The sequence below is a fragment of the Hypanus sabinus genome, chromosome 12, assembly GCF_030144855.1.
Source record: "Hypanus sabinus isolate sHypSab1 chromosome 12, sHypSab1.hap1, whole genome shotgun sequence".
NCBI lineage: Eukaryota > Metazoa > Chordata > Chondrichthyes > Myliobatiformes > Dasyatidae > Hypanus > Hypanus sabinus.
The window spans coordinates 66,201,304-66,218,957 of NC_082717.1; the positions used below are offsets into that span (position 1 = coordinate 66,201,304).

The following is a 17,654-nucleotide window of genomic DNA, read 5'->3' on the forward strand; positions in this document are numbered from 1 at the left end:
AATGGAAAATCCTACAAAAAGTACTGCATACAGCCCAGACTCAGGGGTAAAGCCTTCCCCACTAGTGAGCACATCTATACAAAATGTAGTCGCAAGATAACAGCATCTATCATCAGGAGGCCCCACCTTCCAGGACATGCCTCCTTCTCGCTGCTATAAGGAAGGTGGTACTGGAGCCCCAGGACTAACACCATCAGGTCCAGCAACAGTTGCTAATCCTCAACCATCAGGCTCTTACACCAAAGGGGATAACTTCACTTGCTTCATCACTGAACTGCTTCCACGACCCATGGACTCATTTTCAAGGGCTCTTCATCTCTTGATCTTGATATTTATTACTTATTTATCATTTCTTTCTTTTTGCAGTTGCACAGTTTATTTATTGCCTTTTGCACACTGGTTGAAGAAGTTGGTTCTTTCTTTCATTGATCCTGTTATGGTTATTACTCTATGATGGATTTATTGAATATACCCGCAAGAAAATCAATTTCAGGGTTGTATATAGGGACATATGTACATTGATAAGTAATTTGCTCTGAACTTTAAATTGCCTACTGCAGCCAGACATCACTGCCTCCTCATTCTACTTTGAAACACGTAGTCAACAGCAAGCATGTGTCAGACTGGTCTATTTATACCTGTGCAAATTATGCCACATCTGGTGACCCCGTGATCTGTCTGAAAGGCTGATGTCAGAACATTTTTCAATAGGATGAACCATCACAAAGTATCAGTCCTCGACAGTGTGCCCAGTTGAGTACCGAAAACCTATACCAACCAACTGGTGGGAGTATTCAAGGACATCTTCAACCTCTGATTGCTACAGCTGGATGTTCCCGCTTGCTTCAAAAGGGTGTAAATCATGCCAGCAGCCAAGAGCAGGGTAAACTGCTTCAACGAACATCACCCAGTTGCACTCACAGCTACTGTGAAGAAGTGCTTTGAGAGGTTGGTAATGACCAGTCAATGACATGGACCTGCTGCAATTTGCCTATTGCCATAATAGGTCTACTCACAGGCTCTCCACTTGGCCTTGGACCATCCGGACAACAGCAATATCTACATCAGGCTGCTGTTTACTGATAACAGCTCAGCATTGAAAACCATCATACCCTCAGTTCTAATAAGCTTCAAAACTTAGGCCTCTGTACCTCCCCCTACAACTGAATGCTTAATTTCCTCACCAGGAGACCATAGTGCAGATTAGAAATAACCTCTCCTCGTTGACAATCAACAATGGCACACCTCAAGGAGGAGTGCTTAGCCCACTGTTCTGGTCTCTCTACACCAATGCTGTGGGGTTAGGCACAGTTCAACTGTCATCGATAAATTTGCCAGTGACACAAATGCTGACAGCAAAACCTCAGAGGGTGATGAAAGGGCATACAGGAATGAGACAGATCAGCTGGTTGAGTGATGTCATAACAATAACCTTGATCTCACCATCAATAAGACCAAGGAATAGCCTGTGGACTTCAAGGGGATGGGGGAAATAAAGGGAACACACACCAGTCCTCATGGAGAAATCAGCAGGGGAAAGGGTGAGCACTTCCAAATTCCTAGGTGACAACATCCCTAAAGACCTACCCTGGGCCCAGCTTACATATGCAATTACAAAAAAAGGAACAGCAGCTATTTTTCCCATTGGAAGTTTGAGATTTGTTATGTCACTGAAGACTCAAGCAAATTTCGACAAATTTATCATGAAGAGCACTCTAAATGGTAGCATCACCCTCTGATAGAGAGGGGCCACTGTACAGGATTGTATACAACTGCAGAAGGCTACAGACTCAGCCAGCTCCATTATGGACACTAGCCTCCCCAGCAGAGGAAATCTTTTTTTTGCCATCACCTTCTGAAGAACAATGCATCCACCATCATCCAGGACATGCTCTTTTCTCAATGTTGTCATCAATGAGTTCGTACAGGATGGACGGGGACAGACAGGGGACGGACACCTCCCCCCCCCCCCCCCCCATTTTAGGAACAGCTTCCCTTCTGCCAAATTTCTGAATGGACAATGACCAACCCATAAAACAACCTCACTATTTTTGCACCACTTAATTTTCACACTAAAAAAAAAGATATTGCACTGTACCGCTGCCACAAAACAAATTTTGTAACATATGCCAGTGACATTATTTTGAAATCAGCTGGTTGAGTGCTGTTGCATTCAATGTCAGCAAGACCAAGGAAATGTTGTGCAATTCTGGAAGGCAGAGAACACATACCACTCCTCAATGAGAGGATCAGCCATAGAAAGGGTGAGCAATTTCAAGTTTCTGATTGTCAGCATCTGAGGATCTATCCTGGGCCCAACACATTGATGCAATCGTGAATGGACACCATTGACTCTACTTCATTAGGAGTTTGAGGAGATTGTCAAAGTCTCATGCAAATTTCTATGTAGGTATGGTGGACAGCATTCTGACTGGTTGCATCACAGCCTGGTATGGAGGCTCCAATACACAGAGGGATGTAGACTCAGCCAGCTCCATCACAGGCACAACCCTCCCCATCATAAAGGATACTTTCAATAAGCAATGCCTCAAGAAGGAAGCATCCATCAGTAAGGAACCTCATCATCCAGTGCGTGCCCTTTTCTTGCTGCTACCATCAGGGAGATGGTCCAGGAGCCTGAAGACCCACACCCAACAAATGAGAACAAGTTTCTTCCCTTCACCATCAGATTCCTGAACTGGCCCCGAGCACTACCTCATTATTTGTCTTTTTTGTACTATTTTGTTATTTATTGTCTTTGCTGCTACAAAACAAAGAATTTCACTTCATGGTTCTTGGATTTACTGAGTATGCCCACAAGACAACAAATCTCAGGTTTGTATATGGTGACATATAGTCTTGATTTACAGCAACTATCACACCAAACAACTAACCTAAAAACTTAATCTTGAAATACATTTAAAGATAAAGCCTGAAAAGTGGCAGAATGAAATTCCAGTCTACAGTGAACTAATTAATCTCCATCCAGGTTGCGGCAGGAGTACCATTACTTCAACATTCCTCTGACAAAGAAAGAGGAAGATTAACAAGAAAGCAATTCCTGCACATGGCATATACACATACAAAACCAGGGCACGAACTCCAAATAATTTCTCAACATAGAGGCAGTGAGACAATTTTACTTCCCTACTTCAGCACAGAAAATTTAAATATTGGGGGATCACCAGAGGTCAAGGTACTGCCTTAAAATGAATTTAAAATTCCATGGAACACACACAAAATGCTGGTGGAACACAGCAGGCCAGGCAGCATCTATAAGGAGAAGCACTGTCGACGTTTCAGGCCAAGACCCTTCGCCAGGACTAACTGAAAGGAAAGATAGTAAGAGATTTGAAAGTAGTGGGGGGAGGGGGAACACACGAAATGATAGGAGAAGACTGGAGGGGGTGGGATGAAGCTAAGAGCTGGAAAGGTGATTGGTGAAAGTGATACAGATCTGGAGAAGGGAAAGGATCATGGGACAGGAGGCCTCGGGAGAAAGAAAGTGGGGAGCACCAGACGGAGATGGAGAACAGGCAGAGTGATGGGCAGAGAGAGAGGAAAAAAGAACAAACAACTAAATATTGTCAGGGATGGGGTAAGAATGGGAGGAGGGGCATTAACTGAAGTTAGAGAAGTCAATGTTCATGCCATCAGGTTGGAGGCTACCCAGCCGGTATATAAGGTATTGTTCCTCCAACCTGAGTTTGGATTCATCTTGACAGTAGAGGAGGCCATGGATAGACATATCAGAATGGGAATGGGACATGGAATTAAAATGTGTGGCCACTGGGAGATCCTGCTTTCTCTGGCGGACCGAGCGTAGGTATTCAGCGCACCGGTCTCCCAGTCTGCGTCGGGTCTCACCGATATATAAAAGGCCACACCGGGAGCACCGGATGCAGTATACCACACCAGCCGACTCACAGGTGAAGTGTCGCCTCACCTGGAAGGACTGTCTGGGGCCCTGAATGGTGGTGAGGGAGGAAGTGTAAGGGCAGGTATAGCACTTGTTCCGCTTACAAGGTTAATTGCCAGGAGGGAGATCAGTGGGAAGGGATGGGGGGGGGGGGCCAAAACGAGTTGACAAGGAAGTCGCGTAGGGAGTGATCCCTGTGGACAGCAGAGGGGGAGGGGGGGGGGAGGGAAAGATGAGCTTTGGTAGTGGGATCCCGTTGGAGGTGGCGGAAGTTATGGAGAATTATACGTTGGACCTGGAGGCTGGTGGGGTGGTAGGTGAGGAAAAGGGGAACCCTATCCCGAGTGGGGTGGTGGGAGGAAGGGGTGAGGGCAGATGTGCGGGAAATGGGAGAGATGCATTTGAGAGCAGAGTTGATGGTGGAAGAAGGGAAGCCCCTTTGTTTAAAAAAGGAAGACATCTCCTTCGTCCTGGAATGAAAAGCCTCATCCTGAGAGCAGATGCAACAGAGACGGAGGAATTGTGAGAAGGGGATAGCATTTTTGCAAGAGTCAGGGTGGGAAGAGGAATAGTCCAGGTAGCTCTGAGAGTCTGTAGGCTTATAGTAGATATCAGTAGATAAGCAGTCTCCAGAGATGGAGACAGAAAGATCAAGAAAGGGGAGGGAGGTGTCCGAAATGGACCAGGTAAATTTTAGGGCAGGGTGAAAGTTGGAGACAAAGTTAATGAAGTCAACAAGCTCAGCATGCGTGCAGGAGGCTGTGCCAATGCAATCGTCGATGTAGCGAAGGAAAAGAGGGGGACAGATACCCGTAATGTTGAAGCAACACACACAAAATGCTGGTGGAACGCAGCAGGCCAGGCAGCATCTGCAGGGAGAAGTACAGTCGATGTTTTGGGCTGAGACCCTTTATCAGGACTGACTGAAAGAAGAGCAAGAGATTTGAAAGGGGGAGGGGGAGCTGCTGCGTTCCACCAGCATTTTGTGTGTGTTGCTTCAACATTACCTTTGGTGGATTAGAGTGCACACAAGCTGTAATGCCCAGACTCATTAAGAAACAATGGCTACCTGGGGAAGATGTGCTTTTATCACAGGATGTAAAATTTGGTTTTAAATAAATTCAAAACCTAGAAGGTCCTGATGAAGGATTTCAGCCCAAAACTGTTCATTTGACTGTTCCCTGCTCTCCATGGATGCTGCCAGAATTGCTGAATTCATCCAGCATTTTGGATTGGTTCTTTAAAACTGTAGCTGCAGGAGCAATTTTGAAGTTTGTTTCAGTGAAAAGTGTAATTTTTGAAATTAGGATGAAGGATTTCTTGACTTTGTGGAAGCTTGGTGAAGGGGAAGCATGGTGGGAACCTCAAAACTACCTACACAAACCTTAGCTGTGGTAAAAAAGTGTCAATTATACAGGAATGGTGATGCATGTTATTTTAAAATACCCCCTCCTTTCAATCTTTTGCAACACAAATTACAATGATTACATTGCCTTACTGTTTGTTGCTCAGTAACTCACAATTCAGACCAGGCATCAAGAAACATCACTTTCAACTATTATCTAAGTTATTGAAACATTGTTAAACCTTAAATATTGGATTTTATTGAAATAATATGAGTTTGACAAATATTATTAAGTCATAGTAATGCAAAAATAGCTGATCAGAAACCAATTCCTCTGATATACAGTAAAATTCATCATACAGCACCCTCTCAATTTTATTAACACCAAATAAGATTTTCCATATTACTGGTTATTACTCTATTAAAACAAAATACACTTAGATCACGATTTTAAAGTTACACAACATATAATAATTTTCCCTGGGGACTGTTTAACAAGGTAAGAGTCCATTGTATTACAGGAAAGATATTAGTATTGATAGAAGATTGGCCGAGTAACAGGAGGCAAAGATAGGGAATAAAGGGCACCTTTTGTGGCTGGCTGCTGATCGGCTAGTGTTGGGTGCTCTTTTCGCATTATCAATGACCTGGATGACAATTAATGACTTTACAAACAATATAAAGTTGGTGGAGATGCAGGGAGTGTTGAGGAAGCAGTGAGTCCACAGAACGACTTGAACAGATTAGGAGAATGGGCAAAGTGGCAGATGAAACACAGTGTAGGGAAGTGTACTGGCATGCACTTTGGTAGGAGTAAAGGTATAGACTATTTGCTGAACAGTAAGCAATTCAGAAATCGAAGGGGTAAGCTAACTTTGGAGTTCTATGCAGGATCCCAAAAGGTTAACTTGCCAGTGGAGACAGTGGCAAAGAAGGCAAATGCAATGACAGCATTCATTTCCAGAAGACTCGAACAAAAAAGCAAAGATACAAATGCTGAAGCTTTATAAAGCATTGGTACAACCATATTTGGAATATTGCGAAGTTTTTCAGCCCATTTTATATGCTCTGGCATTGGAGAGGTTCAGAAGAAGTTCATGAGAATAATTCCAGGAATGTAAGGATTAGTGAGGAACATTTGATGGCTCTGGGCCTATACTCACTGTTCAGAAAAATAGAGGGTGGGGGTGGGAGAAGTATCTCATTGAAACCTATTGAATATTGAAAAGCCTAGATAGAGTGGATGTGGTGAAGATGTTTCCAATAGTGGAAGAGTCTAGGACCAAAGGGTACAGCCTCAGAATCAAAAACAAGCAGCATTTTTTTTTAGCCAGAGGGTGGTGAATCAGATGGCTGTGGAGGCCAAGTCATTGGGTATATTTAAAACAGAGGTTGATAAGTTCTTGATAGCCTAATTCTGATACGAAGCCTTATGGTCTAAAAATTTTAGATTCCCATTGCCTGCATGTTAAACTAAAGACGGTATTTGCTGGAAATGCTCAACTGATCAGGCCGAATCTGTGAGAAGAAAGATTTAATGTATCGAATCAATTACCCTTCATCCAAACACCTGTACACTACTGATCAGCCAACAACTCAAATGCAGTAACTATTAAAAAACAAAAATTACCTGCTTCAATTCCAGAATTTAAGCTTGGAGAAAGGAGGAACAAAATTTGCCCCATTTTAGCATTCCAGCATTCAGTGAGACCAAGACTTCTGTAACATAACTCCATCTACCCTTTTGCTTATCAACCACAGTGATAATGACATCAAATGCCATTTCAAACTTAAGTATACAAAGGGTGGTGGAAGTGTTTCCTAACTTTAGACTTGAGAGGCATGGTGTGAATTTTTAAAACCATATCTCCTTTTTCTAGAATTCAGCAATCATCTATCCTACCAGTTGACAAAGTCAATCATTTTTTAAGTTTTTAAATTCCAGATATAGTATATTCTCATTCATGGAGAGTGGGTGCTAATTGCATGAGAATTGGACACAAACATTACCATAAACAATCGTATTCTCTGCAAAAACTTTTAAATAAAGCTGTAACACAAGTAGCTTCTGAGGTTTATTGAATTTTGGCATTGCTTCACTATCCGAGTACTTGTTAAAAGTAACAGAATACAATCACAAGTGAGCATTACTACTTCTGACCTCGTGATGCAGAGAAGGTAAAAATTAAGGAGCTGAAGATGCTTCCACCTGTAACACTGTCTTGGGAAAGGAAAAAAAAACTTGTTGGCCAAGGTGATTGGCCTCCATCAACCACAAAGGCATCTTCACCAAACTAAGATGTGCCGCTGAGGAGGGGAGAAAAGGATTAGCTGTGACTGAATAGCAGAACAGACTTGACGGGTCAAATGGCCTAATTCTGCTCCTATGTCTTATGGACTTCATCTCCATCAAAGATGACTTCATTGAACTTTCTCAATAGTTCCCATTGATTTCAAATAGATGAAGCTTCTACTGGCCACACTGAAGCAAATGGTACTTTGACAACAAGTGTAGTCAATGATCACCCTAGTTTTTTTAGCTGATGCTGGGAAAAAGGCTGTTAATGAGAATTGGAAACAACTTGCCCCTGCAAAACCATAACCAGTTGATATTTTCCAATGCTTATTGCCCATTGATAGCACAATCAATGATGATTAACATTGATAATTGTAAATTGATACGTTGGTAAATGACTTGATGCAGTTTAGGTCTGCTCTCCCCACCCCTCACAAAATGGACAGAATACACTAGACAATTTTCCACTGGTTAGTGCAAAACTGGGAATCTCAAGAAAAGGTCAGGATGGATCATTAAAGATACTATTGGCAAACACTTTACATTCAATGCTGCATATCACTATCATTAATATTCATAGTTTCCTCCTCAGCCATTTAATTGTCCATCACAGCTCAGGACAAGGCAAAATTGTAGTTGATCTATTTATTGATGGTTATCAGACACCTTTATTGTCTGTAGTTACTTTCACAGTTCAGGATTCATTATCCCACTTGTGGCTTTATCAATACAATAGAAACACAACCTGCTCTAAGAGCTTAAGTGAGTGAAGCGACATAGATGGGAAAAACACACTGGGTTGAGCAGCACTAATGGGAAGAACATGTTGGGTTGAAATCCTGCATCAAGATTGAGATGGCCAGCATAGAGAGAAGGGGAGCAGCAAGAAAGGATTCTGAGGCAACTGGTGGGCTGACAGGTACAAGATGACAGGCAAGTACAGCAAGGTAGGGGAGTTGAGTAGGCATCCAGCTGGGAGACTGTGGCAGATGAATGATTGATAGAGACAAAGGAAAAGGAAAAAATAAAGGAGGAAGAGGAAGTGTGAAGATGGGAGGCAGCTACTAGAGGAAGAAAAGCAGGAAATCAAATTGCTACTAGAGCTAGATTTGGATAAACAAAGGAAGTAGGAATGGGAACCATTAATGGTTATGGGAGCACTGAACAACAGCTGGAACTAGATTGGGGTTAGAAAACCTGCGTAGTGGAAGAAGCCAGAATGGAGAGAAAATAAATGGGAAGACTGAAGGATTGGGGGGGGGGGGGGGGGAGGAGGGAAGACTGAAGGATTGGGGGGGGGGGGGAGGAGGGAAGACTGAAGGATTGGGGGGGGGGGAGGAGGGAAGACTGAAGGATTGGGGGGGGGGGGAGAAGAAGAGGGTTACTTAAGACTGGAAAACAATATTCATGCCAATATGTTGTAGAGTACCAAAGTAGAACAAGGTGTTCCTCCGTTTTACATTAAGCTCCAGCATGGCAGTAAAGGCGGCCAAGGATGGAAAGGTCAGAGTGGGACTGGGAATGGGAGTCGAAATGTCTTCAACTGGGAGCTCAGGATAGTCATCACAGGTATTCCGTGATGTGATCACTGAGTCCACGTTCAGTCTCGCCGATAAGAGAAAGCCATGTAGGAATATAAAATGCAGCAAACAATGTTGGAGGAGATGCATGTGAACCTTTGCCTCAACTGGAAGGAGAGGGAGGAGATACAAAAACAGTTACTTCTACTGTGAAGGCAGGGGTAAGTGCTAGGGGGAAAGAAGAGATGGCTGTGGAGGGATGAATGGATATGCAGTCATGAAGGGAGCTGTCCCTGTGGAAGGTGATTAGGCATTGGGAGGAAAAGATGTGACTGGTGGTAAAATCATGGTGCAGATGACAAAAATGATGAAGGATGGTTACTGGATGTGGAGTCTCATAGGGTGAAAGGCAAGGAACAGGGTGACTTTTTTTTCCAGTCGGAGAGGAGGTAGGATGAGAGTAGTACGAGAAACAGTGGAGATGTGAGATGCAGCTCCATCAACTACAGCAAAAGGAAAGACATGCTTAGTGAAAAACAACATTTCAGATACCCCAGAAAAGAAACATCATTTTGGGAGTTCAAGAAGCTGGATGAAAAGAATGGCATCCTTACAAGATAGAATGGGAAGAGATGTAGTTTAAGCAGTTGTGGGAGTCTTTTGAGTTTACAAAAGATTTGTTTCCTGGGGTGGAATCATTGAGATCTGGTAAAGAAAGAAGTGTCAGCAATGGACCATGTGAATTGAGAGCAGGTGAAACCTGGCAGCAAAAGGATTAATTGGTGATTTCTGCATGGGTGCAGTCATCAAAGTAACAGAGAAAGAGTGGAGAGTGGTACAGAAGGTTTGGAACAGGGACTGCTGAATGTAGCCAGCAAAAAGACAGACCTCTATACCTAGGGCTCATACAGGTGCCCCATAGCTACACTTTTGTAGAGGAATCAGAAGTCAAGTTGTTTGAGTTCAGCCAGGCAGATGAGAGTTTCAATGATGAGGAACAAGTTGGATCTTCGTTGTACAAAGAAGCAGTGGACTTTTAGACTACTGATGGGGATGTAGATTATATCCATCATGAAGAGGAGGCTTTGGGGGCCAGGGTATCAGAAGTTATCCAAATGCTGGAGGGCATGCGAGACTGGATAATAGGAAACAGGATGGAGTCGAGGTATAAACAGATAGTTTTGTGGGCAAGAGCAGGCAGTAACAGTGGGTATACTAGGATAACCAGAATGCTGCTCCTCTTCTCTCTATGCTGGCCATCTCAATCTTGATGCTTGATTTTGATCCAACACATTCTTCCCAATAGTACCCATTTGTGATATTGGAAATGAGATAGAAGCAGAAAGTTCTTAAATAATGGACCTTTTCCAGAGATTGGTAAGCTGAGTTATGAGAACTGTCACGTGGCTTCCACAAGGTCAGTCCAGCACACTGCAACAACACTGTCCTTTTGATGACTAGGTTGCAATTGGTGGGAGGTGGACTGCGGGCTGAGCGTTTGGAAAGGGGCAACACTGGAGAGGCCCAGGAGCAGTTGATGCCATGGCAGGAAATGGAAATGAAACGGTTAAGGTAGAATACAAGGCCCAAAATGAGTGTCTGAGAGGAAAAGGAATACTTCAGATACAAGAAGAGGGTTGATGTGACATTACTAAAGAAATAGGCACTGAGGCAGTGACAACAGAAGTGTTCCAACTCATAGCTGAGCTGCAGGCCCAAGGATATAAATGTGAGGCCTTTGCTGAGGACAGACTGCTCAGCACCTGAGAGGGGAAAGTTCAGCAGGAATTAAGAAGAACTACCAGTGTTTGGAACTGAGGAAAGGATTAGAAAGGCAGTGGGAAGGGATAACTTGTAGGTGGTGAGATGGGAGGGGGGGCAGTCACAGCAGAAAGAGAGGAGGAAGTAGCAAGGATAATGTAGGTCAGAAAATGAGGAGCTGTGCTAGGACAGAGGTGGCTACCAGTCTTACCCAGGCATAATGGTAAAGAAAAGCATCACCAGGAGATCTGCTGTTGTATGATTCAGAGTGACTCATGTGTTCAATTCTGAGCTGATCTACCAATTAATAAATATACCCATTGAGCAACACACAAAAAATGTAGGAACTCAGCAAGTCAGGCAGCAGTTATGAAGAGAATAAACAATCAACATTTTGGGCTAAGATTCTTCAGCAGGATTGGAAAGGAAGTAGATAGAAGCCAAAATAAGGTAGGAGAGGGGCAGAGGTATAAGCGAGCAGGTATCCAGTATTGTATTATATCCAGCATTGCCAGTGCTACTTCCTCCATGTCAGTGAAACCCAATGCAAACTTGGGGACCACTTCGCTGAGCAGCTTTGCTTCATAGGCTGCATGAGGCAAGATCTCTTGGTGACGACACATTTCAACAGGACTTCACATTCCCAAACTGACATGCTTATCTGTGGCCTCCTTAACTGCCATAATGAGGGCAGACTCAGGTTGGAGGAGCAATAACTCATATCCAGCTGAGTAGCTTTCAATGTGATTACATGAACTTTGATTTTCTTTAACTTTCAGTTAACTCCCACCCTTTCTATTTCCATTCTGGTTACCCTCTCACCTCTTCTCTTTACTTGCCATCACTTCCCTCTAGTTCTCCTCCTTCCCTCATTTCATGGTCCACTGTCCTCTATTAGATTCCTTTTTTAGCTCTTTATCTCTTCCACCTAAAGCTTATTACTTCATCATCCCTTCCTCACCAATCATCTGCCAGCTTGTACTCCTTCCCCTCTCCCACTCTTTTTCTGGCTTCTGCTTCCATCTTTTCCAATTCTGATGAAGGACCTCAGCCTGAAAAGTTGAATGTTTATAACTTTCCAGAGGTGCTGCCTGACCTGCTGTGTTCCTCCAACATTTTGTGCGCATTGTTCAAAATTTTCAGCATTTGCAGAATCTTATGTCCCTCTTTCAGAAAGATGGTTGAGCCACACTATAGAATTCAAGGAAAAATAAGAAACGACAGCTTCTGGAATCTGGAGAAGCTCAACAGTTAAAGCAGCATCTGTGAGAGGAATACCACTGAATTCCTTAATATGAAAGAGCTGTCTCTAGGAGGATTTTATGGCAGGCAGTTTTACCAGTGAGAAAGACTAAATGGAAGTTACTGGACACTTAATGGAATAATTAGAGCATTGCCAGATCAGCAGGAGGCAGCGAGTGGGAATAGAAGGATCCTTTTCTGGTTGGCTGCCAGTGAGTAGATTTGTTCTGCAGGGGTCGATGTTTGGGATCACTTCTTTAAACACTACATATCAATGATTTAGATGATAGAATACACAAAACCCTAGAGGATCTCAGCAGGCCAGGTAGCATCTATGGAAAAAAGTACAGTCGATGTTTTGGACCGAGACCCTTCAGCAAGACTGGCCCAAAACATCAACTATACTTTTTTCTGTAGATACTGACTGGCCTGCTGAGTTCCTCCAGCATTTTATGTGTGTTGCTTGGATTTCCAGCGTCTGCAGATTTTCTTGTGTTTGTAGATGGAATAGATGGCTTTGTTGCCAGTCTGCCAATGATATGAAGATTGGTGGAAGGGCGGAGGAAACAGGTAGGATGCAGGAGGACTTAGACAATTTAGGAGAATGGGCAAGGGAGTGGCAAATGAAATACAATGTTGGAAAATGCATGGTCACACACTTTGGTAATAAGAAACAAATGTGCAGGCTATTTTCTAAATGGAGAGAAAATACAAAAACTTGAGATGTAAAGGGACTTGGGAGTCCTTGTGCATAACCCAAAGGTTTACTTGCAGGTAGAGTCGGTGGTGAGGAAGGCAAATGTGATGTTTCATTTCAAGAGGTCTAGAACAGAAGAGCAGGAATGAGATGCTGAAGCTTTATAAGGCACTGGTGAAGCCTCACCTTGTGTATTGTGAATGGTTTTGGGCTCCTCATCAAAGAAAAGATGAGCTGACATTTGAGAGGGTTCAGAGGAGATTGACAAGGATGATTCCAGGAATAAAAGGGTTATCATATGAGGAACATTTGGTCGTTCTGGGTCTGTACTCACTTGAATTTAAAAGGATTGGGGGGGGGGGGGGGGGTGGCGGGGATCTCATTGAAACTTTTCAAATGTTGAAAGGCCTAGACAAGAGTAGATGCGGAAAGGATGTTTCCCATGGTAGGTGGGGGGGGGGGGGGGGGGGAGGAGAGTCTAGGATAAGGGGGCATAGCCTTAGAATAGAGGGGCATCTATTTAAACAGATGTGGAGAAATTTATTTAGCTAGAGGGTGTTGAATTTGTGGAAGTTATTATCACATGCAGCTGTGGAGGCCAGGCAATTGGGTGTATTTAAAACAGAGCTTAATAGATTTTTGATTGACCATGGCATCAAAAATTATGGGAAGAAGGGCTGAGCAGGGGAATACAGGATCAGCCATGATTAATTAGTGGAGCAGACTCAATGGACCAAATGGCTTAATTCTCTTATTGTCAGATTGGGAAGGACCGATAGTTATGTAACATTTCCACTCATGAGTTCTTTCATCACTTGATCCAAGCCCACTTTGATAGCCAAGTCCCTGTGATTCAATCAGTTGTGTATTGTCCTTGTGAGACAACTAAATTCTCCTTCCTGGGCACATTCTGTCCTCTTCAAATTGGTTAGGTAATGGTCGAAGTGAAACAGGGACTGGTGAATCAGCTGGGGCTCGGCAATAACTAATAAACAACATGTGGATGATAAGTGTATCATTTTATGGGCCCCCGAAGTCAAGGGTATGGTTTCTGAGAGCCATCCTTCATTATTTATAATAATTACAAGAGTCAATAGTTAATATCATGAAATCACAATGTTTTACAATCACAGATGCTGGGAAAGAGAATTATTTTATATATTCTTATAAATTAACTGTTTTGGTTTGCAAATCTAAGTCCCCAATTACCCACATGTATCACTATTACACAAGAAATACAGCTTAAACCTCCATCAATGGGAAGCAAGCAAGCAACTGATACAGGCAAGCCAGATATTCCATAATCAAACAAATCACTTAGCTTAAATCATAATGTTAAAGTGAATTTCTACCTTGATTGGATGTGGGCCTTGCTTGAGGTACAAAATTTGCTGCATTTCAGAGTCCACGGTCTCAAGAGTTAGATATTACAGCAGCTTTATTATGCAAGTTTTTACTATGCAAGTGCACTTCATTTACATATCTCAGGGATCTATTTCTCAGATTAAAAACGGTGTCAACTATTGGTTATGTTTAATAAAGTAAATGCATTTGTTATATTTAGAATTAAACTTTACTGTGGTATTTTACAATTCTGGAAAAAAAACTACAATGGTTTTCAGTACTTCAAGTGATAATTCAAGGCCATCTCATTACCTTGACGTAAAACTTGACGAAAACTGGCAAATTTACATGCCATTATCATGATCAGGTAACGTACTTCAGTCAAATATTAAAAGATAAACCTTCATACATACGGACAAACTAGCCGTTCTTCCTCCAATAATATATTTTAAATTCAGCCAAACAAGTAACTAGCATCTTGTAAGACATCTAAAGTGGAATTTGAGCCCACAATCAACTGCCTCTCAAATCACACGTTACCATATGCTTACTTCTGTTTCCCGTATTTTAAATAAACATATTTGCATTATTAAACATAACCAATAATTGGGATTTTACTTGAAATCATGAAGTTTTAAGAGAAAATGGTACCCCGCATCTGTAAGTATGAAAAGTACATCAAACTTGTAATAAGGCAGTTGTAATATCTAACTCTCGGGACGGTGAATTTTGGAATTCAGCACTGTACCTCAAGGGAGGCCAAAATCCAGACAAAGACCCCCTCCTCGGGCCCGAGACCAAAGGCCTCTCCCCACAGTTCATATGAGATCTAAACAGCTTTAGGGGAAAGTGTGAGAAACTGACGCAGGAACGAGAAAGGGGTACGCGTATAGATGAGGGTGGGGTAACAAGGATCTGAAAATAATCAATCAACCCTCAGTCTTCCCCGACGAGGCGTTGCGCAGAACCGTAGTTACCGCGAACACAAAGCAGTCCGGATCAAAACCGGCGCCGTTAAATTTCTCGCCACTCCTAATATAACATCTATACCTTCTCACACGCAGTGGAAATGCAATAATTCGAATAACATACCAGAGCTCCATAAATTCCCTTCGTAATTTTACGTTAAAGTTAAAATTACGACCTCGCGCCAACAACCCCAACCCGAGTCACCATTTTGTTTTAAAGCTCCCAAAGACGGCCGGCCGGCCGGCGCGTAACGTCATTACGTAAACTCCGCCCCGTCTGGCAGAGCGCCGTGCGACGTCGTTTGGAGGTCCCGCCTTCACTGTCAACCGTGCAACGTCACGGCAATGCCACGCCCCCCACTGCCAGCTACCTCTTTACCGCACTGACAGGCATCAAATGACATCAGTGCCGAAGCTCCTCTCTTTCTGCGCTGACTGGCACCTGCTCGAAAATCGCACTCCATTGATTGGTGCGTGAGGCCAAGGCGAAATTACATCTCATTTCAGAGATTACTTGGAAGCTTGTCAGGATTCCATCCAAAACACAAGCTGCATTTGTACCAGTTCCTTTCCTCCAAAAATTACTTTCCTAATTGAAAATCTGTTGCAAATATATATGCATTGAAAAAAAACCTCGTAAATTACACAAATGTCCGCATTTTATCTTTCCCGTAATGATAGAGGTTGGATCACTTTAAAAAATCCTGTTTAAATCATCAGATTAATAACATTGGAGTGAGACCCAAGACGAAAGCGATTTCGGTCTACGATACATACAATATGCTGGAGGAACCCAGCAGGTCAGGCAGCATCCTTGGAATCTACTGAAACACGAGAAAGCCTATTCATCAGAGAAGCTCTTGAAAATAATATAACAGCACTCCTATTTTATCAATATATAAGGGATGTTTCTCCCAAATTACATAAGAGCTTTTAACGTTTATGGTCAAAGAATATTCTCCGACAACATGGACACCAGTGGATAGAGGAGAAGTTCAAAAGTATTTGCATAATTTACCTGAAAAAGTGTAACATCCTCGCTGATACGTGGGAACTCGTGGCCCTTGACCGCTCAAAGTGAAGAAGGCGCGTTCAGGATGGCGGTGAGAAGTGATTTTACGCATCACAGAAGCCGACTATGATTGGCGATAGGAACAGACTTCTCCAAAACTCACACAAGTTCCCCCCTCCTTCCGTTAATCCCCCCTTACCCACTTGTGGCAGAGTCAGTGGATACCATATTGGCATCATCAGCCAACTCAGTACACACACAACTGGAGTGGAAGCAAAGTCATCTTCGACCTAAGATCTGACTAAGAAGAGGAAGCTAATGGAATATTATATGGAAATAAATACTGTAAATTCAATCTTACCATTAATCATCTGCTTGTTTGGTACTTGTGGAATTTTATTTCTAAATTTCCTCAACTACCGATTCAGATCTACGTCGCTCTGACTCTTACACTTTACATTTACATTTACACTTTACCCTTATCAAACTCAGTAAATAAATCATGCTTATAATTCAAGCCCGTCATTGCCGGGAGCCAGACTCGCCTTTGTGTAACCCACCAAGACGGGCTTCAAAGGATTCAATTATTCGATGTTATCAGACGTGGTTTATAACCAACTTATCCTACACGGGAAAGGCTTTACAGTGAAACAAAATCAATCTCTCTGAAGCTAAAGGAACACACATCCAATACATTTATCATCTTGTACATATAAGTACAGGGATTAAATGTAAGCCCCGCTGGCAACATTTGGTTTGAATCGGAGGGACTACCAGCGCCAGCTGCAGTGTTGTTTAAAACAATATCACAAGCAGTCACTAAAACATGATTGTACTCCGCTGTGCGATCTGTTATGCAATGTTACCCAATCTCCCACTTACCCGATTAGATTTTTGGTTCGTGTGTAATTTTGTGCACAAGCCCAGCTCGCCGCTTTCAAATGTGACAGCGAAAAGCGCAGCACATTTCTTCTTACTGCCTCGTCGAGCTCTCCGCCCCTTAACTGAAGTCTCTTCCTGCGGGCGGGGAAGCCTCTCTCCTCCAACCATCCCCACCCTCCCCCCCCCCCCCCCCAACACAGTTCAATTCCAGCAACCAGTTTCGCTCCTCCTCATCCAGGCCTGAAACCCACAGAGACCCACTACTAGAAGGCATCCTGGGAGTTGTAGTTCATTGACGATCATGCTCAGGAAAGTCGATGCAGACCCGTGTATCCGAATTGTTACACTCCGATCTCCGCAGCAACTAGCGGAGCTGGACTCCGGAGTTATTAAAATAACTTTCTGTGCCAGTTTGACCGAACCTACGATAATACAGACGAACACAGTGGCTGCAATTCCCACTTTGTTCTTCGGCTGTCCAAATTGTTCAATGAGATGTACTTTAAAATGATGTGGGTTGAATGGCCGTTGGCTTTTTAAAATATGTCAATTTGTTCCGTACATCACAAGAACAATCATGAAGTACTTTTGCAGATACGAACGTGATGTTTTTCCAAATGAAGGTTGCGATTAGGAGGGGAGTATTGTTCCATTGTTTTCAAGTCTCC

The 17,654-nt window shown here is 43.0% G+C and overlaps 1 protein-coding gene across 2 annotated transcripts in view; it reads right to left on the reverse strand.

Moving 5' to 3' along the window:
* peli1b (pellino E3 ubiquitin protein ligase 1b) overlaps nucleotides 1-17,138 on the reverse strand; it is a 64,862-nt gene extending 47,724 nt beyond the window's left edge. The window contains exon 1 of one of the 2 annotated variants that reach the window (XM_059986139.1): nucleotides 16,987-17,138. The gene's annotated coding sequence lies outside the window, so the exon portion shown is untranslated. Of the gene's footprint in view, nucleotides 1-15,216; nucleotides 15,352-16,986 lie in introns of those variants that run through there. The other variant, XM_059986138.1, reaches the window with a different exon arrangement.
* Nucleotides 17,139-17,654: the final 516 nt, after the last annotated feature.